This window comes from Amblyomma americanum, chromosome 7 (assembly GCF_052857255.1).
Source record: "Amblyomma americanum isolate KBUSLIRL-KWMA chromosome 7, ASM5285725v1, whole genome shotgun sequence".
Taxonomy (NCBI): domain Eukaryota; kingdom Metazoa; phylum Arthropoda; class Arachnida; order Ixodida; family Ixodidae; genus Amblyomma; species Amblyomma americanum.
The window spans coordinates 60475420-60500157 of NC_135503.1; the positions used below are offsets into that span (position 1 = coordinate 60475420).

Here is a 24738-nt window from a genome sequence, read left to right on the forward strand (position 1 = left end):
CGCAGTATTACACGTCGCAGTGAGAGTAGAGGACAGGGCAAACTAGTTTTAATATTAGCAGTCCTGGCAGCGCTATGAAAAATGTTAAGAATGCAAGGAGCAGACTGATTTTGAACAGATTCGAGGAGGTTACAAGAGAGTTAGCACCGCGCTCCCATACAGATTCCCCATACTCAAGGTTAAAGATAACAAATGTTGTTAAAGGGGCAGTTTAAAGTATGAAATCATTGACAAATATCTTTTCAAGAATTCTAGGTAATGACTAGTAGTACTAGTATGTAGTTTTACTGTTCCCGTGAGCGCTTAGGTGAGGTGAAGGCGCCTATGTATTTATACTATGTTATAAGCTTGAACTCATTACCCCGTAGTTCATAAAAGAACACGGAGTTATTTCGCAATGCAAGTAAAAGTTTGGATTTATCGTAAATTAGAATCATAAGCCAATCTTTACACCATACAATGATCGAGTTAAGGTCCAACAAGAGAATGCTTTTGTCATCAGGATTTGATATTCTAAGACAGATTCCAAAATCAACTGAAACAAGGCCAATATGCGATCAGATTTTGTTGGGATGCTCATTAGCATAGACTAGAAAAAGTAGTAGGGTGAGAACGAAGCCATGCGGGACGCCACAGTAGGCAGGGGTACGACATAAGTTATTTTGGCTAAACGTAAATAATGCGAGTGATTATTTGATTATTAAGAACACTCCTCAACTATACAAGGAGACTAGGACCCATGTTAAGTTTACTTAACTTAAAGGGCAATACGCTGAGTGAAAACTTCCCAAAAGCCTTATAACCTTCTAAATATATCTAATTGATAATGCATATTCTGTACAGGATCCTATGAAGAAAATAGGTGAATGATGACAGCTACGTTTTATACGAATACTGCGTCCTGAAGCCATGTTGGCAACTGTGAAACAAGAAATGGCAGTCAAGCTGGGCGGCGATTCACAATGATATGGCATGCCTGTTTCTCAGTTATTTGGTTAACATACCGTCAGCGTCTCACTAGGACAAGACGCCAAAGAAGGACCCCTACGCCTGCTTGTGGTTTCACTCTATGTTCGCCCCCCCCCCCCCCGAAAAAAATGCCTTTCTGTATTTTAACTGTTCAAAGGGCCGTAATTGTCCGAAAAATTGGCGGTGGCATTCGTAACGGATCGACCAACTGGAATGATGGGATGCTACGACGTCATGGGGTAGGTGCCTTTGGTGGCGATTTTGCGAAGCACGGATTGGGTGCACTGGAGCCGTCCGCTACGATCTCTGCCTGGTATGACTCCGCATATGCAGCCTTGTGTGCATGGAGCGAATCGCCGTTGTCCAGGTATGCACTAAATTAAAGGAAAAAGATAAAAAACAAATTATACAGAGTAGAAGAGATGAGAGGTGCAGTAGCTGAAGCGTTTCGCCTACATCGTTCTTTCAAACCACGAACAGCGTAGAGTAAGAGCAAACAGCTATATTTTATTTCATTTTTTTTAGAAGGACGCCACCTTACCGTTAGCACATAATATGTAAATTTAGGCAATTACTCACTGAATTCCGACATAATATAAGTTTTGAATTCCCGCGCGGGGGAGTATGTTTGCTTACAATTTTATTAGGCTCAACGTTTATTCCAATTTGTGAAGTGTGCAATAAAGCATGGTATCAGTGCTGCACTTTAGAGCCCCCAAGAACTAAATTAAATAATCGAAATCTCCAAAAAAGCCTGAACACAAAAAAGCAGTAAAACACGAAAACAACACAAAAGTGAAAAGCTTCCAAGCATATGGCTAAAAGGGCCGATCTCGGCTAGTTCACCCGAAGAGAACGTTAAAGCTCAGCCGCCATTTGTGAAAAAAGTAATACCCACGACCGCTTCAAAAACACCTCACAATTCAGCTACCATCCAGACGATTGTAGCAGAAACGTTACCGTATTAAAACTGCCTGCATTCGATCCCACTTATAACGGCCGCATTTATAACGAACTCCCGTTTACCACGAACGCCGTTGAAGCTACCATCAAAAATGCATATTCGGGTTATAGCACTGCACACGCCGCGGTGGCTCAGTGGTTAAGGTGTTCGTCTACTGAATCACTCAGCCGGAGTATCCGGGTTCAAACCCGACCACGGCGGCCGCGTTTCGGTGGAGGGGAAACGCAAAAAGGCTGTGCGATTCGCTGCGCATTGTCATCATCATCATCCGCCTGACTACACCCACTGCAGGGCAGAGGCCTTTCCCATGCCTCTCCAATTAATCCGGTCCTTTGCCAGCTGCGCCCACACTATGCCTGAAAACTTCATAATCTCATCCGCCCACCTAACCTTCTGCCGCCCCCTGCTACGCTTGCCTTCACTGGGAATCCACTCCGTTACCCTTAAGGACCAGCGGTTATCTTGCCTTCGCAGTACATGCTCTGCCCAAGCCCATTTCTTCCTCTTGATTTCTACTAGGATGTCATTAGCACGCGTTTGTTCCCTCACCCACTCTGCCCGCTTCCGGTCTCTTAACGTTACACCTAACATTTCTCTTTCCATGGCTCGCTGCGATGTTCGTAACTTAAGCTGAACTCTTTTCGTTAGCCTCCACGTTTCTGCCCCGTAGGTGAGTACCGGTAAGGCACAGCTGTTGTACACTTTTCTCTTGAGGGATATTGGTAAACTGCAATTCATGATCTGAGAGAACCTGCCATATGCGCTCCGCCCCATTCTTATTCTTCTAGTTATCTACCTCTCATGATCCGGATCAGCTTTCACTACCTGCCCTAAGTAAGTAGGTAAATAAGTAAGGTAAGTAGGTAGGTAAGTAAGTAAGTAGGTGGTCGAAAAATTCTGAGGGGGGGGGGGGCACTTTGTTGACCTAAAGTGCGGTGAGGTGAATGCCTTTAGCGCTGTGATGCTGCTTGTGTCACTGATGTGTGGTCAAGATGTTGATTAAGTACCCTATTGTTTGTGAATCTTAAATGCTGGAGATAATGGATGGCGTTTGGGAGGCATCCGTATGATTCAACGCCTTTCCGCAAACGTTCTCCAGCGTCTTAGACAAGAACTACATATGTGTTGGCAGGGAGTAACGTAGCCGTTAACGCGCTCGGCTGCGGAACGGAAGGATGGTGGTACGAATCCCATTGTGAACAAAGGTTTTTTTTTCTTATCGAGTTGCTGAAGAGCGTATCGGACGGATGGACGGACGGGCAGACGGACGGACGGGCAGGGTCGCAAGCACGAGGCATTAAAGGCTTTCACCTTAATATTTCAAGGATTGTGGGAGGGTGGATGGGTGTGCCGGGCGTATTTTACAAAGTAATTAAGAGTGCTAAACAAACACGGACACAGGGGTAAGCAATAGAAAAGAAATGTATCAGCTAGGTGTGATAAGATAGTGAGTGTTTCCAAAAATATGATTCTAGCCGGGTGTTTAAGCGGGATTCGCGTTCATTCCAGTTGTGGAAAGATTGTCCCCCGTGCAGCATGTTATCTTCGTCCCTTGTTCAGAAAAATAGATTTAGGTGGAGTACAGCGCCCATCCAGTCAGTTGTGTGTCTATGTATCGGTATGTTATTTGACCTGCAACATTCGTCTTCGTTACCATAAACCTGACTGGCTGAGCAACAAGATTCTTTTACCATTTTCCTGTGGTATGTTTTCCCAGGCGACAGTAAATGCTCAGTAGCCCTTAGTAGCGTTTTACGAATGTGACAGAGGAGCTTCACAACTAAAAAAAAGCACGCTGAGAGAGGAAATGGAATTCTAAGATTAGGAAGTGCCCTTCAGTCATTCAGAGAACAACCACCCCAATTGTAAAACGTAAAATTGGCTCTAAATGTAACCAGGCGAAGGGTTGCTTTCTTAGCCCTTTATTGAGGCACTTACGGCTCCCTTTAATCCCTAAGTTTGTGCAAGGTAACACAACTCTCATTCTCACCTTTCAAGCCCTTTTAGATTTTACCGGTGCCGCCGTAAGTGCTCCACTATACGGCTGTGTAGCAAACTCCGTGTCTGGTTCATTTTCTCAAAGACGGTACTTAGAACGAACCTACCTCTTTCTCCTAATCTATATAACAGTGCCTGCGGTTGTTAGCCCTTTCCTCAGATTTGCAGTAGCGTCCGCATCCGCAAACCCATCGTCGTGTATCGGCACCTAAAAATGCACCTCCAAACTATGGGCCCTCGCTCCTGACACCAGCACTTCCTGCGACCCGCGTACGAATAAGATGCCCTAAACAGTAGGCCAGCATTGCAGTGGCCCAGTGCTTACAGCGTGGGCTGTTCTTAGCTATGTCCTCGTTTTTCTGCCGCTGGCGTCATTGTCTCAAGTCCACCATCGGGCCGCTACCGATAAAATTGCATCACCAGACTAGATTGCAGTAGTTGGGTCATTCAATCACCCCACCTTGCGCCTCCCGCACCTCTAAGCAGCTCGGGCATTCTAGACGCGTGCATATATGTCATTTATAATCTATCTTTATTTCATCGAAACCATAAGAAACCTGTAAATTACCGGTGATTATATGACTGCCGAACCTGTCATGCAGCATCGTTTGAGGTTGGCGATAGAAGAGATCGCGGAATTGTAGATTCCTTACCCTCCTTTGAAAACACTCTTCGCGCTGATGTAGATAACAATTATACTTACCAGCTTAGGGCATTTTATATTGAAAGGGTTTGGTAGCACTTGTCTCCAAGCAGACGGCCGACACCTGCAAAGTTACGACATTACACAGAATTGAGCCGCCAGAAATATTTATTGTTTATTTTGTGGTTAAAGTAAAAAATTGGCGGCGGTTTAGCTCTGGTTAAACCTGTAGTGACGTGATAGTTACAGATCGCCGAGTGCAACTTGCTGAGTTGAATTTCAAAGTCAGTCTTTCGCCGCTCCGTTTCGCTGGGCGTTCCTTCTTCACCTTCATCCTACTTGACACGGCGCATGCGCACAGCTGTGCAAGCTCGGTTTCGCCGGTGCGCCGCGCCGCCGGCAGCAAGCAGCTGATCCGCACCACCTGGCTGGTGACGTGACCAACCACGTGACAGCGTGACGACGCAGCCACAGGGTGGCGGCGCCGCCACGCTGAAGGCTCGAAATCCTACCGTAACGTAGCTATCGCTACAAAAACCGGCCTCCTTTAGACAATGGATAACAATTAAATACACTGGCTTATCGTGATTTGCATCATATATAGAGCTGCATCCATCACAAATCAAAATATTCCCCATGGATCTCCAGTGAACCCAACAGTTTGGTCAGAAGCTGGTAAATTTCGATGGACCATAACAAAGTGGCCATACTCAGATTAAGTTTAACTTTTAACTAAAACTATATTTGAGCGTAGGCAACCCTTCTGATAGCATCAACCGTTCAATGGTAAAGAAACTCAGTTCGGCACCTGTGGATTTCTGCTTAATGTGAAAATAAGGCGTCCTCATTCAACGATACTTAGAGTAGCATATTTTGAACTGCAAGGAAAATGAAATTTAAAAGCAAAAGGGAGGCTTTCATAAAACCTGTATGTTAAAGTTGGTTTAGTTCCTGTCACATCTTGGCTCTGCTCCCCGCATAAATCCGTCTGAACTATGTAATATGATAGACACAGAACGTCACTTCTTTCCTTGCTAGGGAGATCACCAGAGCGCATACGACCGGCAGTCACGTGCAGTGCGTAGCTGTCGGCAATTACACTATTTTTTTGCATTGCGGAACCTGGAAAATCATCAGGAGAAGATATGGTGTTAAATGTTTTTTACCTTTTCGGGGTAAACGTTTCACTCAATCCAAATGATAGAGAGTGAGAGAAATGAATTTTAATAAGAGGAAAGGAGGAGAGGTCGAGTTTTATGATAGTGATTGGAGCTGGGCTGCTGCTGCAGCAGCGTCTTCTAGTGCGGCACCTGGCTATAGTGCAGTTCTCAACGAAAACTAGTGGTGTCCTTCATTCAGTCCACCCGCTTCCACACTTAGCAGCGTAAGTCAATTTAATTGGCTTAGGTGTGTCCGAATATCTAAATTTTAGAATTTTGATTTGAATACGAAATTAAGAAAAAAATGCCGTCAAATCTCTAACATCTGTTTAAATAAAAAATACAGAAAAATGTAAACAGAGAAAAGCGCGTATTTTTTTTTCAAAGTAATTTACAGGTGCCCACAAAAATGTTTTGAAAACGAAAGTTGCCACAAAGCCTAATTACTGAGCAGCGTAAGCATGCAGCCATGAACTGTAGGGTGTGGTTTGTAGTTCCCCGCTTGACCAGCACAATACACCCCCCAGTGCCACGCTGCGATTTTAACCAGCGAAGAAATTAACGGTTCTCGTGATTTCGGCGTTCCGAAAACATTTGTGGGCACCTGTGCAGAAAGAATGCCAGAAATATCCGAAGGTCGAGTTATACCATCGGCATCTTGACTACGCCCACTCATATAAGCCACCTCCCTTCCAATCTTCGCTCCCCCCCCCCCCCCAAAAAAAAAATATACAGTTGTCAAAGATGCGCTCCTGTCTTCTGAGGGGGGCTCCATCGCACAAACAGCGAAATTCCCGTGACGAACGCGCAATTCCGCCGTGGCGGAGAAAAGACCACCAGTGACACTGATTGGACTCGGACGAGACTGCTTCTGAAAAAGAAACGAAATGACCTGCAACGCGCAGCTTGGTTGAGACGGGTAGCGAAAACGCGGCCGATTTGCCCCGAAGGTGGAGCTCAGAAATCGAAACTATTTGGCCAGGCTAGCTGCAGAAGCCCTCAGGGAGCGTCAGAGAGGCAGATTGTGGAGCGAGGTTAGTTAGTCTGCGAGGATAAGATAAATAAATTGGTTTTGGGGAAATGAAAGCAGCAGTAACTGCCCTCCTTCCTGGTGGACACCTCAATTGTGCCGTCAAGAAAGGGACGAAGGTGCAAGTGAAAGAAGAAAGACGGAAAGAGGTGTCAATGAAGGTGCCGTGAAAAGGTGACCTCGGTTGGCACAGCACAGGTTAATTGGAGGGGTCTGATATGTGCCTTTGCCCTGTAGAGGATGTAGTTAGGTCGATGATCTTGATTACAGGGTACATTCTATCGCCTTAACGTTTCCTGTTACGCGCATGCCACAGCGCAAAAGTTTTGAAAGCAGCACGCAGTAGGCGGGAGTTTTCACGCTCGCTCGCACTGCCGGTGACCCTTCGACCCAGCAACACTTGAAGAGGCCTGTTTGGCGTTTACCGCATAACATTGTATCTAAAACAAGACTGTGGAGCTCATGCTCGGAGTAGAGTAAGGGCGGCTGCATGAGTGCCACCAGTCAAACAAACAAAAAAGCGTGCGCTTTCGCGTTGTGATTGTTAGATGCAGGTTGTCGGCCATATTGTTCTTATCACATCTATAATGTGGTAAAGCCCACTTGGGGATTTTAGTATCATGTTCAAGCCCAGAGGAGACCCAGTGTGTTCCGCACTCGCTATATACAACAGAGAAGACCGAAAACCGAACGACTTAAAACTGTTTTCCTGACAGTTTGAACTTGAACTTAGGATCAACATGACCATTTAATGTCTTTTTTCTACGGTCGGATTTATGAAATCGACGTGACGTTCGATCGGTACCGAATATTCGGAAATTCTCAAAAATCAATTGTTCCATTCGCATATGAACCGAATGAAGAACATATTTCGTTCAAAATCGAAATTTAAAATGTTCACGCACTTGTAGTTTTGCACACGGCAATTTCGACCCGCCAATATACTCCCATTGTAAATGGCAGCTCAGCCCACGATATCCTAAAAGCATGTCGTGCCTTCATCAACCATAACTAAGAGCATATTTTATTTTTGTCGTGATAGCGTTAAGGGTCACAGCAGCGAGGAAACCGTTGTAGTGGTTGGCGTTTGCATGTCAAAAAAATCGAGATTAGCCGAGAGGGTTTTTAAGTGACAACGCATGATTCCACACAGCTAATTCAAACATCAAACAACGATCCCAGAGTGCCACAGTGATGGCAGTACTACATATTTCCTCCTTGGTCTAAAGGGTCATGACGTCAGTTTCTGGCCGAAAAAATAATGCGCTGAAAAGCAAATGGTCGAGCCTGAGACTTGAACCACTGCATTTTCGGTAACGAACATACACGCCCACCCTCGACTACAGGTAATTTTTTTTAAAATCATGGTGTTTAATAATGGAACGCTCATTCGACTTGGTTAAAAGGAGGCCTTCTGCGCTCTCTGGCAAAAAAAATTAGCGTAAGAAAATAAATAAAAAAATTCTAGAAAAAACTAAAAATAATATGCAATCTAGAAAAACCAACGACACATACCCTTAAGGCGGATCTTGTGTCCACCTAATTTTTTTTCTCTTAAGAAAAATATCAGAAATTCATATTTTTGTGTGGCAGCCGGTGCGTCAGACGCAAAAAAAAACGAAAATGTAAGGTGCTTAGCTGGGCGACGCCTGATTGGTACCGTACAAGTGGAGAGAGACCAGGATCAAAGAAGAGGAATAAAGAGAAGAACAATAAAAGTACTAGTGCAACGTGCAGCACGAAACCTGTCCGGGGAACATGTACGACGTGTGGATACTGTAATGAAGCAGTCAGGTCGCACGAACTGAATGCAGCCTAGTTCTCAGGAATTGTTTTACTTTCTAATCGAGTGGCGCTTTCCTCCAGCTTGTGTTATCTCTATTCTTTGGAGCACACAGTCCGCAACCAAATATAAAAAGTCCCGCTTACTCGGAGGCTACAACCATGGCGACAAGGACCCACACGCTGCATGCTATCCGCTCCATGAACTTCCCACTCGCTTTACTTGCGACAAAGAGCGAGAAATGTCGCTAACACTGTTTAAAGGCAACGCATTTATACATCACGAAAGGATGTTTTTCATATATGTCTTGTTAAAGTTCCTTTCTTACGTTGCAATATGACGAATCATGCTGATAAAACATAAATAGTTCTCGACTTCTGAAACCGAAACAAAATCTAAGTAATCCATGGCGTTTCTAAACCTTGATTTTTCGATTTATTACCATAAAACAAGCGAAAGGAAGTAAAACAGATGTACTACTTTATATGTAAATCGCAATGTACATGCCACTCATTTCATGAACACTCCGCTGCAAAAAAGCACACATGGGCAACGCTTGCCGAGCCGCTGCCATTCATAATGGAGATCCGTCTTGATCATTACAACTCCTCTCATACATACGTCTCTGTTTTACATCGCTCCCAATTAGCAAACTAAGTTGTTATACTTTTTTGTGCTTTTAATGTGATACCACGTATACTTGACATTTCCCGAATTTAGTAGTGTGTGTGTGTGTGTGTGTGTGTGTGTGTGTGTGTGTGTGTGTGTGTGTGTGTGTGTGTGTGTGTGTGTGTGTGTGTGTGTGTGTGTGTGTGTGTGTGTGTGTGTGTGTGTGTGTGTGTGTGTGTGTGTGTGTGTGTGTGTGTGTGTGTGTGTGTGTGTGTGTGTGTACCCTTAGCGATAACTAATACGTTTGCAATATACTTCGCGAAATTTATAATGTATTTTAAACATATTCTGTATTCAAGAATGCGCTAAAAAAAGCCGGAAGTATGTTACTCAAATTTATGTTAGTATTAAAATTTAATCTGAAAATTTTCCAAAAATACGTCACTTACAGCATGTTTCGAGGAAGATTCAAACACGTGAAAAAATAAAAATGCGGTTTTAGCATCTTGTCAATGTATTAAAAGTGTACTTCGTATATATGAAATTAATTCGTCTGAAGTATACGTCACTTAAAGCATGTTTCGAGCACGTTTCAAACACGTAAAAAAATATGTATGCGGTTTTAGCATCTTGTCAATGTATTAAATGTGTACTTTCGTAAATATGAAATTAATTCGTCTGAAGTATACGTCACTTAAAGCACGTGTCGAGCTCGTTTCAAACGCAGGAAAAAATGTGTATGCGGTTTTAACACCTTGTCAGTGTATTAAAGGTGTACTTTTGTAAATATGAAATTAATTCGCCTGAAGTGTAGTCCAATTTGAAAAAAACAGGCAGTGCTTTTAATCATATTTGAAGCACACTTTTATCTGCCGTAGAACAATCTAGTACTCGAAATCGCGTTTCGGGAAATGACGTTTGCATGTTGGCAATGTATTGAAAGTGTACTTTCGCAAATACGACATTAATTCGTCCAAAATATGATTCAATTGTAACGAATGAGCTGTCCGCGTAAACGTATTTGCAGCACACTTCAAGCTGCCGTCGAACACTTAGTGCTCGAAATCGCGTTTCGGGAAATGACATGTTGGCAATGCATTTACATTGTACTTTCTGTAAATACGAAATCAATTCGTGCATAGTAAACTTCAATTCTAACTAATGGGTAGGCCGTGTCAGCATATTTGCAGCACCCCCCAAGCTCCCGTGGAAAGTCCTAGTGCTCGAAATCACTTTTCCGGGAACAGTGAAAACTCTCTTTCCTGTCGCCCATTCGTTTATGTTAACCTCTAGCAGAAAGGCAGTCACCATTTATTTAAATTACGCGTGGACAGCGTGATAGCATTATACTGGCAATGATGCCATGCACGCCTCCGGGCCTGAACATTCCAGCGAATGGGACCCCGACTGGTAAGGCCGGCCCGGCTCCCATAGACGCCCATGTATTTGTTGGTTGACAGTTCGACTCCTGACCGTTGCCAGGCGCAAGTTACGACTAACAGTTCAGTTCTAGATAGACCGCAGATTCGAACGCGACGACTCCGACGCTTGTCAGACAATTTGGAGGCCCACATTCTTTGCGCGAAAAGCACTTCACCGGGCAAGATAATGTGTCTTCTCCCGGGGGGTATGCATAAGCCAAGCCAAGCATATCACACTTATCGGAGCAGTTCTTTGCTGATGTCACTTTCCGTCGGCATTTCCTTGTGTGGCGAAATCATTCCCGTTCAGCACCCGTCACGTGACCTTGTATTGTCATAGACTTCTTGATGGCAACGCGTTTTCTCTGCGATTGTTTGTCTCCTGCTCATAGCCAGTTGAGTCATTATTTATGATGTTGACAACATTGGTCAGTATTATCCGGTGAATCCATCTAGTACACATCTTTTAAGCCGAGCCGAACTTCATATTTTTAAGGTATTAATGTATATTTTTAATGTAATGTCATGAATTAATGTATATTTTAGTACATTGTTAACGTATATTTTTAGTACATTTTTATTGTATTGTATATCTTTTGCATATTTTTAATGTATAATTAATATACTAAGCGAACAGAAACTGTATTTTTGATGCATTTCTAAGAACGTTCAAAATATTACTCCTAGCATACTTAGAAAGCACTCGTATTGCAATTTAAGCATGGAGACAAAAAATTGAAACTACGATGTTATAATTGTGTTCGAAAAGTATTTTTAGCGCAGCTTTTTTTCGCTAAATGTGCGTGTGTGTGTGTGTGTGTGTGTGTGTGTGTGTGTGTGTGTGTGTGTGTGTGTGTGTGTGTGTGTGTGTGTGTGTGTGTGTGTGTGTGTGTGTGTGTGTGTGTGTGTGTGTGTGTGTGTGTGTGTGTGTGTGTGTGTGTGTGTGTGTGTGTGTGTGTGTGTGTGTGTGTGTGTGTGTGTGTGTGTGTGTGTGTGTGTGTGTGTGTGTGTGTGTGTGTGTGTGTGTGTGTGTGTGTGTGTGTGTGTGTGTGTGTGTCTGTGTGCGCGCCACTTCTGGTATTGCTGCCCGACGGGCTCGTTTTTGTGCGTCATCATGAATTCATTTACTCACTGGGTTGGTCTGCTGTTTTCCTGTAATCACTGCGCATCAGGAACCACGTCCGAAAAAGAAAAGATTTATCAGCGTAGCGCGGAGAGCTTTTGTGGCAGTGGATGTGTGCTAGCGGGCAGTTGTTGTGATTGTCTTAGCGTGTTTTAGCTGCAGTTTCCCAATATAGCGCAGCCGTTTGCATTTCGGGTGCTTGTCTTAGAGGTGCGCGTGTGACAAGGCGATTGCAGTGCCAGTGCTTCAAATCACTTGAATGTGTGGAAGTGCCGGCTAGGATTAAAACATCACACCGCATGGTGGGAATTGTGGAAATGGCCGCGCCAGCGCAACTCCATTATTCCACTGCTGAGAAGGTGGACATTGTGATCACCTGTGTGAACGCGTAAATGAACGCGGAGCTGTCATTCAGACTCTATGCTGCCCAACCTCCTGGTTGTTGTGTGCCGACTCGTCCCACACTCGTATCGATATTTAATCAATTTAAGTCTACTGAATGAGTTCATGATCAGAAAAGGAAGAGACCAGGGAGCGCTACCGATGATTTTGACATTTATGTCACTGCGTATGTTTCTTTCAGGCGTCAGTTTGAAGGTCACTATCAAGACACAGCTACCACCCCTATCATGTGTGTCTTATACCCTCTTTACACGGGCAGCCTTAACCATGGTTAAGCTTAACTGTGGTTATAGGACTTAACTATGGTTAGCGCAAACTGTAGTTGGCCGCGCTTACACGCGGTTTAGGCATGTCGGTTAGTGTGACGGAAACCACCATGTGATCACCTCCATTGCGAATTTGTGACTGCACGTATACCAGTGTATTATTAAATACGGTTACTTTAAAAAGGATAAATGAAAGAAAAAAAAGGTTGTTTATCACACTACCCCCTGCGGGGCAGAGCTTTGGTTACGCATGTGGCGGACATTAACGAAAAGCAAAAAGAAGTCTACAAACGATGGTTTTAGCTGACTTTTTAGCCGGCATAATAGCCACTTGTAGCCACTACTGTGCTGGGAACCGTCGTGGGAGCATTGTGCCTCTTTTGATTGCAAGCGCACCTCGTGTACGTGATCAGTGCAGTCACGTGCGGCGTCTAATTGCCTGCTTACGTTCTGTGTGTGCAATATCGTGTATTGCGAGTGTGTCGACATTCAGCATTCAGGCTGCGATGGCTTCACGCGGGCCTGTAGCGGACGGTGGGGACGACGCCGACGTTGAGTTTTGGGCTGTGTTTGCGGCGTATCAGGCAGCACTTCAACGTCTCCGCATGCAGCGGCTTGCTCTGAGCGCCGAAATCGACATGCTGGAAGCGAAAAGTAGGCGTCATCGCAGGCGATCGAAACGCCTTTTGTTGGCGGCGGTTCTTCAATGCACGCGGCAGCGAGCGTTATGGATGTATCCACGCCCAAATTCGTGGTACGAGACGACGCTGCCCCATCTTCCGGACAGCGGCTTCCGCGATAATTTCAGAATGAACCGCCCCACATTTCACTATATTGTGGGCGTTTGCGAGAACATGCGTCGGCAAGACACCAGCATGCGAAAGGCAATCGCTCTGGAAAAACGCGTGGCGATTGGCCTTTACCGCCTCGCAACGTCAGCTGAAGAGCGGACTGTAGCGAACCTTTTTGGCGTGAGCCCTGCCTCTGTGAACATGATATTTCGCGAGTTCTGCGCCGTAATTGTGAACAACTTGGAAGCTCAACTTGTGTGTTTCCCGAAGTTGCATGAATTGCAGGAGCACATGCGCCAGTTCGCTGCAGTTTGTGGCTTTCCTCAAGGTGTTGGTGCCCTGGATGGCTGCCACATCGAGGTGTGCCCTCCAAAGGAAGAGGCGGCAGATTATTTTAACTATAAAGGGTGGTACAGCATCATCCTCCTCGCTGTGGTTGACCACAAGTACAAGTTTTTGTACACCAACAGTGGGAGTCCTGGCAAAAATAATGACTCTGCAGTGTTTCAAACCTCACGACTTCCGCGTATTTTAGACAGTGACCTGTTTCAATTAGAAACCAGGACAATTCAAGGGGTGCAAGTTGGCCCAGTGCTTCTTGCTGACCAAGCGTTCGCCCTGCAGAGGAATGTAATGAAGCCCTACTCCTTTTCTGGAACTGCTGGGTCGCCCGCACAGACCTTCAACTACCATCTGTCAAGTGCCAGACGTGTCGTAGAAAATGCGTTTGGACGTGTTAAGGCACGCTTCAGAATGCTGTTGAAAGGCCTCGAGTGCAGTATTCACAATGTGAACATTGTGGTCCGAGCTGCTTGTGTGCTACACAATGTCTGCGAGCAATTCAGTGATGGGTGTGATGCAGGATGGCTGAGTGCGGTGCAAAGTGCAAACGAAAGGCGTCCCCAACCAGTATACACGAGTAGCCGATTAGAGCCGTCAGGAGTAGCAATAAGGAATGCCCTGGCGAACCACCTTGCAGGCAACTGAAGCATTTTGCATAAATCTGGCAAATCTGGCATAAGGTGGCACAATCTTTAGCTTTTCGTGAGAGCTACAAAAACAGACGCTCAGACGCTTAGTTTTTTGCTGATCGGCAGAGATTTGGTTGTTTCATTACCAGTTTATAAAAGAAGAGCGTCCACTTCTGAACAGGCCATAGCAAAGTTAAGAGAAAAGTGACAACAGAGATGAATGGTAATGTATGCATATTCAAATAACCTAAAATGAGTGATATCAGAAGACATTGTTGTAAGACTGGACACGGGCTTTAGAATGTTCAGACGCTGGCGCTCAACGAAGAAGACGACGAGAAGCGCCGAACACTCCGAAGCTCGTGCGTTCTCTGGACTGAACGCGGTCTCTGATCTGTGCCTGGATGGTTCCGCTAGTTGTTCGTGACGCTGTGCTTATTACTGTGCTGTGCTCTTATTACTGTGCTGTGGTGTGGTGTGCTGTGTGTGTGCTCTTATTACTGTGCTGTGGTGTGGTGTGCTGTGTGTGCTGTATTAGTAGTGTGCTGTGTTCTTATTACAAGTGGTGGAGGTGCCAACGATCCCTCGCCCTGGAGCTTCGCACCCGCGCATTGCCTACCACCTGCGGTCGCGGCCCTCACCTGCGGCCCGTCTACAGGCCACCTACCCGGCAGTTAGAACCCCAGCGACCTGCAACCCCACCTTACCATCCGGTTGCCCACCCCCGATCACAGCTGCAGCCACTCAACCCCTGGTGCACACAAGACAACCGCACTATTTGCTACGCCTGTGGCATCGCTGGTCATGTGGCTCGTTTGTGTCGCAGTCGTGACCACCGTCCCTACGATTATAGGCGTGAGGCAACGTACGACCTTCCGCCGTCGTCCTCGCCTGCGTCACACTTTCCGCCTCCGGATTCCTCTCCTAGTTACCATCCCCGCTCCCACCGCTCGCCGTCTCCTGGCCGTCGTTCCCGTTCTCCAATGCTCCGTCGCCAACCCGCCGTCCACGCGGAAAACTAACCACCGCAGTTCCGGAGGCAAGAACTGCGTCATCAGCGGCTCACTCAAGACCTGTTTCTGCACCTGCCAATATTACTGTTTTCGTTGAAGGAGTCGCCGTCGAAGCAATTGTTGACACTGACGCAGCCGTTTCGGTTCTCAGTCACACCCTCTGTCGCAGACTCAAAAAAGTGACGATGCCCCTTCCTCCCGTTTCTTTCCGCACGGCCAGCGCTCAGGACATTCGACCGTTAGCCGCCTGCACCGCCCGCCTGCTCATCGGGAACGTTCCCTACACAATCGAGTTCATCGTCCTCGCCCGCTCCTCTCATGACGTTATCCTTGGTTGGGACTTCCTCTCCTCACATCACCCTGTTATTGACTGCGCCCGTGCTCAGCTTGACTTGTCGCCCTACAGTGACGCCCCACGTAACCGGTGCTGCTGCCACTACTGTGGTCGTCTCAGAGGACACAGACGTTCCACCTTTCTCTTCAGTGCTGGTGCCTCTTTCTTGTGCTGTGCTCTCAGATGCAACTGTGACTTATACCCCCTCTTTACGATGCACTGACCAGAAGTCTGTTTTGCTGCCTCATGCTGTGCTGACAATTGTTCGTGGCTCCAGCGCTATTTATGTGGCCAACCCGTTCTCCTGCCCTACCACTTTACTCCGTGGCCAATCGCTTGGTAACGTTGCTGTTCTCGAGCCCGCCTCTGCATACCCCCTCGTCGTTAGCACGGCCGGCCTTCACGTCAGCGCCATTACGCCTGTTCCCATCACGAATCAGTCGTCTGTCGATATTTTTCACCATTCCGTCGACGCCGCCCTGACGTCTACTCAACGAGACCAGCTTGTAGCCGTTCTGCAGCGTTTTCAAGCTTCGTTTGACTACCGGCAACCTTCCTTGGGCCACACCACCACCGTTACCCACTGTATTGACACTGGAACGCGTGCCCCTTTGCGCCAACGTCCGTACCGCGTGTCAGCCTCTGAGCGCAGCATCATTGACGCCCAGGTGACCGACATGCTCCAGCGTCACGTGATACAACCGTCTCACAGTCCGTGGGCATCGCCAGTGGTTCTGGTCAAGAAAAAAGACGGAGGCCGATCGCCCAAAAACTGCATTCGTCACACCCGAGGGGCTCTATGAATTTAATGTCATGCCCTTCGGACTCTGCAATGCACCCGCCACATTCGAGCGCATGATGGACAACATACTCCAAGGGCTCAAATGGCACACATGCCTTTGTTATCTAGACGACGTTGTAATCTTTTCCTCGGACTTTCCGTCTCGCCTCCAGTGCCTCGAGGCTGTTCTTCGCTGCCTGGCCGACGCTGGCCTCCAACTTAATTTAAAAAAGTGCCGCTTCGGAGCTCGGCAGCTCACCATTCTCTGTCATGTCGTGTCGAAAGATGGCGGTCTCCCGGACCCGGCCAAGTTGCGAGCTGTGGCTGAATTTCCAAAGCCCACTTCTGTAAAAGACCTCCGCAGCTTCGTCGGCCTCTGCTCCTACTTCCGCCGCTTTGTCCGCAATTTTGCCACTATCGTCGACCCCCTGAACAAGCTCCTTTCCAGCCACGACCTTTCGGCCTGGTCTTCCCAGCACATCAGCCGGGAACCGCTGGATCATCGTTGCCATCGACCACCTTACACGTTACGCTGAAACATCGCCTTTACCATCTGCTACAGCCCACGACATTGCATCCTTCATTCTCCATCGCATCATTATTCGCCATGGTGCGCCCAAAGAGCTGCTCAGTGATAGAGGTCCGGCCTTCCTCTCAGAAGTTGTAGAAGCTCTCCTTCAGGAATGCAACGTTGTTCACCGCACCAGCTCCGCCTACCATCCCGACAAATGGCATGGTTGAGCGTTTTAATCGCATCCTCGGCGACATGCTGGCCATGTATGTTGCTTCCGACCATTGTAACTGGGACCGCGTTCTGCCTTTTGTCGCATACGCTTATAACTCCGCTGCTCAAGCCACCACCGGATTCTCTCCGTACTTTCTCCTGTACGGCCGTGAGCCTTCTTGCACAATGGACACCATTCTACCTTACCGCCCTGATGCTTCCGAATTTACAGCTCTTTCTGAAGCCACAACTTATGCCGAAGAATGCCGACAGCTTGCCCGGTCCTTCACTTCTCACGCCCAGCAGCAGCAGAAAAGCACCCGTGATCCCCCTGCGCTTTCTCCCGCTTACCTTCCTGACTCTTTGGTCTGGCTCTGTGTACCCTCCTCAGGTCCCGGCCTTTTGTCCAAACTTGTTAGCAAGTACCAGGGACCCTACCGTATTCTTCAGCAGACATCCCCCGTCAATTACCTCATCGAACCCCTTACGCCATCCTCTGATCATCGCCGCCGAGGCCGCGAAATTGTCCACACGACCCGCCTCAAACCTTACTACAACCCCGCCGTCGTCACATCGCCCTAGGCCGCCAGGATGGCGCCCTTTCGCCCGGGGGGAATTGTAAGACTGGACACGGGCTTTAGAATCTTTAGACGCTGGCGCTCAACGAAGAAGACGACGACAACCGCCGAACACTGTGGCGCTCGAGCGCCGAACGCTCGGTCGCTCGTGCGTGCTCTGGACTAAACGCGGTCTCTGATCTGTGCCTGGACGGTTCCGCTGGTTGTTCGTGACGCTGTGCTTATTACTGTGGTGTGCTGTGTGTGCTGTATTAGTAGTGTGCTATGTTCTTATTACATTGTTTGCATATAAATTACACAGAACTGGCAACAAAACTGAACTCCGATGTTGACCAGATTGCAAAACACTTGAGCTAAAGTAGTAACCTCTTTGAATGACCTGAGCATAGCTACAAAGGTAGTTGCAAAAAAATAATAAATACAATTTTTCACAAATCTTTCATATCCTGTGTTTTGCACTGTGCTTTCTATTCTTAAATACTCTGAAAGCAACAGTGATGTTACTGGTTACCTGCACCCACTCCTTATTCACATACTACTCTTGTAGTGCATATGCATGCTTACTGCTTTGAAGTTATGCCTGTAAAATATCGGTATTATGGCTGCAGGGCAGTGCGCACACCCGTGAGCGAACCTTGGTGAGCCTCTGTGCACTTCTCGAACAGAGGGGCTTGACATCTCGTCTGTTTTGCATCAAGTAGTGCCGTGCAGTGACCGAACGCTCCGCGTGTGCAACCTCGGACGATTAACAGCTGGACACCCTGCTGCAGCTGTTGTGTGCGAACTGTTGTGCGCGTGTTTTTCCGTTCTTTTATTAACTCTGCACGCGTGCGACTTGTACAAATGTATTATGTAAATAGTGTATTTATCACCTCATCCTCTATCCTTTCTTACTGTCCACTCACCTCTTTCATTTCATTTCTTCAAACTGCCTGCTGTCCTGTATTTCCGCTGCCCCAGCTCAGGTGCTTCAGTATCGATGACAGATGCCGGGGCTGGCAAAAATCTTTTCCTTCCTTTTGTTAATTTTAAAATAAACACTTACTGCTACTGCTAATCACATGCTGTTGTATCATGAATGCAAACCAACAAATATTGAGCATTCATAATGAATGTTCAGTTTATTTATTTTATTTATTTAAAATATCCCCAAAGGCCCTCATTCGAGGTTATTACATGGGGGGGGGGGGGGAAGTGGGTACAAGGCATTGTTTCAAGGTTATAATAATGCACTAAACCAAACCGGTGAAATCACAAACATCTTTTTTTTATGGTGCAAAGGCATCTATGGCCAAAGAGCGCCATGACACAAGGTAATTTTCTTTTTCTCAAGGTGGGGTCAAAGACCCATTTACCAAGCATTTCACCCTAAATAAGCCGAGCACCAGGCAGGGGAAAGCTTGTACCCATTGTATCACCGGTGGGTACCCGGCGGCACTGGGGATCGAACCCCGCACCTCTCGCATACGAGACAGATGCTCAACAACTTGGCCACCGCTGTGGTTTCACAAATATCAATGAAAAATAGACATCCACAAGAAGAGTCTGAACAATGCACATAGCAGCAGAATTTTAGGAACAGATAACAGCACCGCAAGGAAAAGACAACGCCGGAAAAAGTGCGCTGAAGTACATATGAAAAATAAAAGAAGACAAGGCAGAAGACAGTACGCTGAAAAAAACCTTTTTAGTTGTTGAAACATGTGTGATTAAGGTGTTGGAACTTATTTAGGTCGCATATGGCAATGTGTGATGGTAAAGTTCAGTTATTGTGCAAGGTAAAAAAGAATATGCATAATGGGATGGCTGGTAGTTAATGTCTTTAACTTTGTGAGGATGATCACGACATGGAAAGGCAATAGGCAGTGGCTGAAAGAATTCACCATGAAGGAAAGGATGGTGATAAAGGTTACGGAAAGTGATAGGTAGGAAATTTTCTTACTCGGCTGTAAACTTCAATGAGGTGACACTGGTGTAACATGAATAATCAGAAAAGATGAATCACGCAGCACGGTTTTGAAAGGCTTTGATGTTACTTATGATATAAGTCTGATGAGGATCCCAAATGGCAGACGTGTATGAAGAGTTTCGGACTGAATAATGTGGTATGCGCAAGATTTTTTTACATTTGTTGCGGCCTCTCAAATTATGTTTGAGAAGTCTGAAAGTACGATTAGCGGAGGCAAGAGTGAGATTAATGTGATTATTCTATGATAAGTTGGACTGAAGGTTCACGCCAAGATACTTGTAACTTGTGGCGAGTTCTACACTATAGCTATGAAGAGAGTAGGTGGTAGGAACATGTGGCTTGTTGGTGAATTACATGACCTTAGATTTGGAAAGATTTAATGGCATTAACCAATTAGAACACTGTGCTTATCGCTTCTAGATCAGACTGTAGTAATTGGTTGTCAGCGTTGCAGGTTATACATCGATAAAGCACACAATCATAAGCAAATAGCCTGATCATAGACGTCACGTAACTGGGTAAATCATTAATATAGATGAGAAAAAGTAAACTGCCTTCCAGACGTAACATTAGCAAAACATGAGTTTGAGTTGTTAACTGCTGTGAACTGGATTTTAGATGAAAAGAAATCTGCTATCCATGCAATAATATAAGGGTGAATGTTCAGTTGTGAAGGTTTAACAACCTTTGGTGAGGAATGCAATCAAATGCTTAATAAAAATCGAAAAATATTGCTTCAACTTGAAAACCAGCGTCAGTCAGTGCATGTATGTCGTAAATAAAACCGGCAAGTTGGGTGTCGCATGAGTAGCCCTTGCGAAAACAGCACTGATGATCGAAGATAATGCTATGATCGTCAGGGTAGTTGATAGGAGTATGTATGATATTTACTGCATTTACTGGTCATTTTACTTGAGGGGATGCTTGTAGCGTGACAAAAAATAGACAAGGGACAGAAGACGAATGGGACAAGTGCGACTCTCAACTAGTTTTATTGAAAGATCGATGGCACACATTTATAAAATTTCTTTTTTCCTTCAAGAACACAATCACCAGAACACTCATGCGAATGACACAAATTTCACACGCTTGCATCAGATCAGGCTATCTAAAAGCTTATACTCGTAAGAGTACATCTTCACCGAAGGGCTGCTGACGCAGTCCGGCCCTTTCTTTTTAGCACCAGATGTAGAAAAATACATAACCTGTAGTAATCAAAATTTATATATACGATCAACTCGTATCATGTTACATGCAGTAAAGTATGCATAGTTGTGTGCATTGGCTGTATATTCGCTACATGAAGGATTGCTTTTTCTGAAGAAGTAGAACTTTGTTTTAGTTGTACTCCAGACTAACATGCAATAATTTATATATGAAGAAACAAGGCATGATATATTTGGAGTTTAGCAGTTTGAGGAAGGATCATTCGGCCACGTGACAATATTCCAGTAACAGCCGAAAGCTTTCGCAGGTAGTCTGCATGACTGTCCCACTGTAGATGAGAGGAGAAATAAACACCAAGGGTTTTATGTTTCAGTTTATTTATTTCTTGCTACAGAGCAGTGGGCCCCGGGAAGAAATGCCGTAGCTTGGCAAGCTCCCAAGGCCCACAACATCCAGCAACAGTGGCACCATTGGTCACATGCAAACAAGAAAGGCATACATAAACCTAAGGCATAATTCACAATCCTTGAATGAATAGCGGAAACACAAACTAAGCGCACAATATAACATAAAGAACAAGTTATATACAAAATTCAAAGCATGCACTGGAAGCATGATTTAAACATTCTATATCCCCTTCAGCGGCGGTGTGTACAATTGTAAACATCAAATTTGGCGCCACTTTGCGCTCCCGCCCTTGCTTCAAACGGGCCGACACCCCACGTGAGCATTGATGAATGCCTTATAAGTGAACAACTAGTGAAACCTAGTTTCACCTAGTTCAGACGGCATGGCTCATGACTTTGAGCTCAATCAAGGGAAAGGCACTGGCGTAAGCAACGACCATTCACATTTGGGCCTTGGTGGTTCGGTTGTGGTGCGGCTTATGGAAGCGCTCCCGCATGGCCTCAACATGAGATGCTACATGGACAATTATTTCTCTTCTGTGCCGCTCTTCCGAGAGCTGAAATTGCTTGGAATTTTAGCGTCTGGCACGATTAGGGCCAACATAATTCTAGGCCGTGAGCTGAAAAGCGAAAAAGAGCTGAAGAAGGGAGGGCGCGGAAGCTACGACTTCAAGATTGTTGAAGAGGAACACATGGCCATTGTTCGCTGGCACAACAATGGTCCAGTCAACATGATCTCTACAGCTGTAGGACTAGGCAGTATCACTAAGGTGAAGAGATGGAGTAAAGCAGCAAAGGAGCATGTCGACATCAACTGCCCGCAGGTAATCGCCGAGTACAATCGATTTATGGGTGGCGTTGACAAGTTGGATTTTTTGATGTCGCTCTATCCCCTTCATACAAAGACGAAGAAATGGCCAGTAAGGGTAATCTACCACTTCATTTCCTTTGCAGTTTAAGACAGCTGGCTTGAGTACATTCACGATGCTAATGCAGAGGAACTGCCAAAAAAGGATGTGAAGGACGTTATGGCCTTTCAGTCCGACATTGCAAGGAGCTTGATTGCAAGCAACAGGACTGCACCAAACAAGAGGGGAAGACCGAGCACCAGCTCTGCAAAGCCTGCCCAAAACTCACATATCGGCATGCCCATGCCGACAAACTCTACAAGGTTTGACGGAAACAATCACTGGCCCATTCACATGAATGCCAACTTCCTGCAAAGGTGCCGAAACACAGGCTGTGTTTCGAAGTCTTCAGTTTGCTGTTGCAAATGCGCAGTTTTCCTCTGCCTAAATGCCGCAAGGGATTGTTACTATGAATTTCATGCCAAAAAGTAGAAGCAATCGAAGTGGGCAAGCTGAGAGGCATTGAAAATTCATTCTGAAGTACTTGTGAAGAGTCACAGCACCTGGAAATAGTTCTGCCTATGTGAGTGGTTGTCGACATACTTTACGGCCTAGAGGCGCCATGTGTACAAATGCCCACATCACAAAAAATTTCTGTTGACTTAATAAACATGTTTTTCTTCATACCACTCAGTGTGGGTAGTTGTTTATAGGCAATATTTGAAGGAATCACAATTTTTCTTCTTCTTGTCTTAATTCGCGCCTGAAGGGGATATACAGATTATAGCACTTAATTTCACAGCAGTGAACACATTGACAACGTATAAAAAAGAACAATTTTCAACATACATGAATGAAGACAACATGATATTGGCGTGCTGTCGGGTTATGCTAAGCTTTCAACGAACCTGCATATTTCGACCATATACGTAACAGCCACAAACCATAAAAAAAGAGAATTATTTAGTGAAAGAACGCCCGGAGGTCAGCATTGCTGCATTTATTAATGTCAATGCCTGCATCAAAGATGCGGTTGAGTAGTGCGGGTAGATAAGATCTGTTGTATCGTAGTAATGATAATTAGCAGTGAAACAGTACACGTAGCATACGGTCGAGCCGATCTGTATTCTCCTACTTCGTCGTCTCTTCTCCCCCCATGCGCGCGAGTGCGTGCAGCGCACTTGCCACACTTCATCTTTATCACATTTCCGCCGCACTTTAAAAAAAACAAAATGTCTAGCGGATGTCATAGTCTTTGAACCATGCGGGCCGCTTCTTTTTGCGAGTACTTCAGCGAGGCGGCGCAGGAGGTGAAGCCGCAGTTGCCGCTGTGGATTTGCTACACGAGGGTTGAGGAGCGGCTGCCGATTCCAGAGCGGGCGGAACGGCTGGCATCATATGGATTGAAGGCGCGTCCGAAGAAGGACCCTGGACCACGGTTCCGGACTGTGGACTGGGCGGCGGCATTCGGTTGCCGTCGATAGGCGGCGAAATATCAGCGAAAAGGGCCGCTGGAGCTGAGGAGGACAGTTGCTGCTGAACTACTTCTGGGCGAACCGCAGAAAACTTGGACGAGTGCCACACTCGCCCATCATCCAGCAGATAAGATGCAGGTCCACGCTGCTCCACAACCTTCCGAGGCTCCGAAAACCGAGCTGACAGTTTGCCTCGCACATTTGGTTTGCGGACACGCACGTACTGGCCAATCTGAAAGTCACGACACTGGGCGCCACTCCGCTGGTCCGCATAAAGCTTGTATTGCGCTTGTTTCTCGTCAAGCCTCTGCCGCAAAAGCTTAAGCGCTTTTGTCGGATCCATTGAGAAGGACTGATCCGGCAGTCCTACGACGTTAAGTCTTGTGCGGGGCAACCGGCCATGAAGTAGGACAGCTGGTGCAATTCCTTTCGTGGCATGGGGCGTACAGCGGTAGACACCGAGGTAGTCCACAATCGCTGTACGTAGGTCGCGTCGCTCGCACAGAGCTAGCTGAATGTGGGACTTAAGCACTCAATTGAATCGTTCAACGAGTCGATTAGCTTGGGGATGGTACACTGAAGAGTAGCAATGGCGTATCCCCCGTTCGCGGAGGAAAGTTTGCATGGCCATCGATGAAAATTGAGGTCCGTGGTCAGAGACAATCTCTTGAGGGTAACCCTCACGAGCGAAGAGGCCAAGCAGGAATTCTTGAACGGTTTGAGTTGTGATGGCATCAGCGAAGACAACTTCTGGCCACTTACTGTAATAATCCATGAGAGTAATCGCGAAGCGGCAGCCACTGGGAGCTTGGTCGAAAGGCCCCACGATATCAATGGTAACCTTATCCCAAGGTTTCTCTGGGAAGGCGACAGGTTGCAGAGGAGCTGCCACCGGACGAGCCGATTTGTCACAGGACTGGCACACGACGCATGTCCGTACTATTTCTTCGACGTGCTCGTCCATTCGCGGCCACCAGTAGAGCTCTCGCAGTCGACTTTTCGTGCGGCTGATCCCAGGGTGTGACTCGTGCGCGATGTCCATGAGGCGTCGTCGCAAACTTTCGGGAACGACGAGCCTGTCACCTCGGTACAAGACGCCTTGCACGACGGACAGCTCCGAGCGCAGGAGATAGTATGGCCTAAGGTTCTCCGGTAGGGATTTCTTGTCCGGCCATGTCGCCGATGTAAACTGAATGGCTTGAGCAACTGCCGCGTCGCTGATGGTTGCCTCTTGAAGCTCTTGTAGAGTCACGGCTGGCGATAGCAGGCAGACGAAGTCGTCGTCACTAGCGTCGAACTCACTGGGCTCACT

The 24738-nt window shown here is 46.5% G+C and overlaps 1 long non-coding RNA gene across 1 annotated transcript; it reads right to left on the minus strand.

The window, feature by feature from the left end:
* Positions 1-1176: 1176 nt before the first annotated feature.
* On the minus strand, positions 1177-8800 carry LOC144097145 (uncharacterized). Its single transcript, XR_013306920.1, has 3 exons — positions 8694-8800; positions 4635-4698; positions 1177-1343 (listed from the first exon to the last, which is right to left on the minus strand). It is a non-coding gene; the product is annotated as an uncharacterized LOC144097145 (long non-coding RNA).
* Between the last annotated feature and the right edge of the window lie 15938 nt (positions 8801-24738).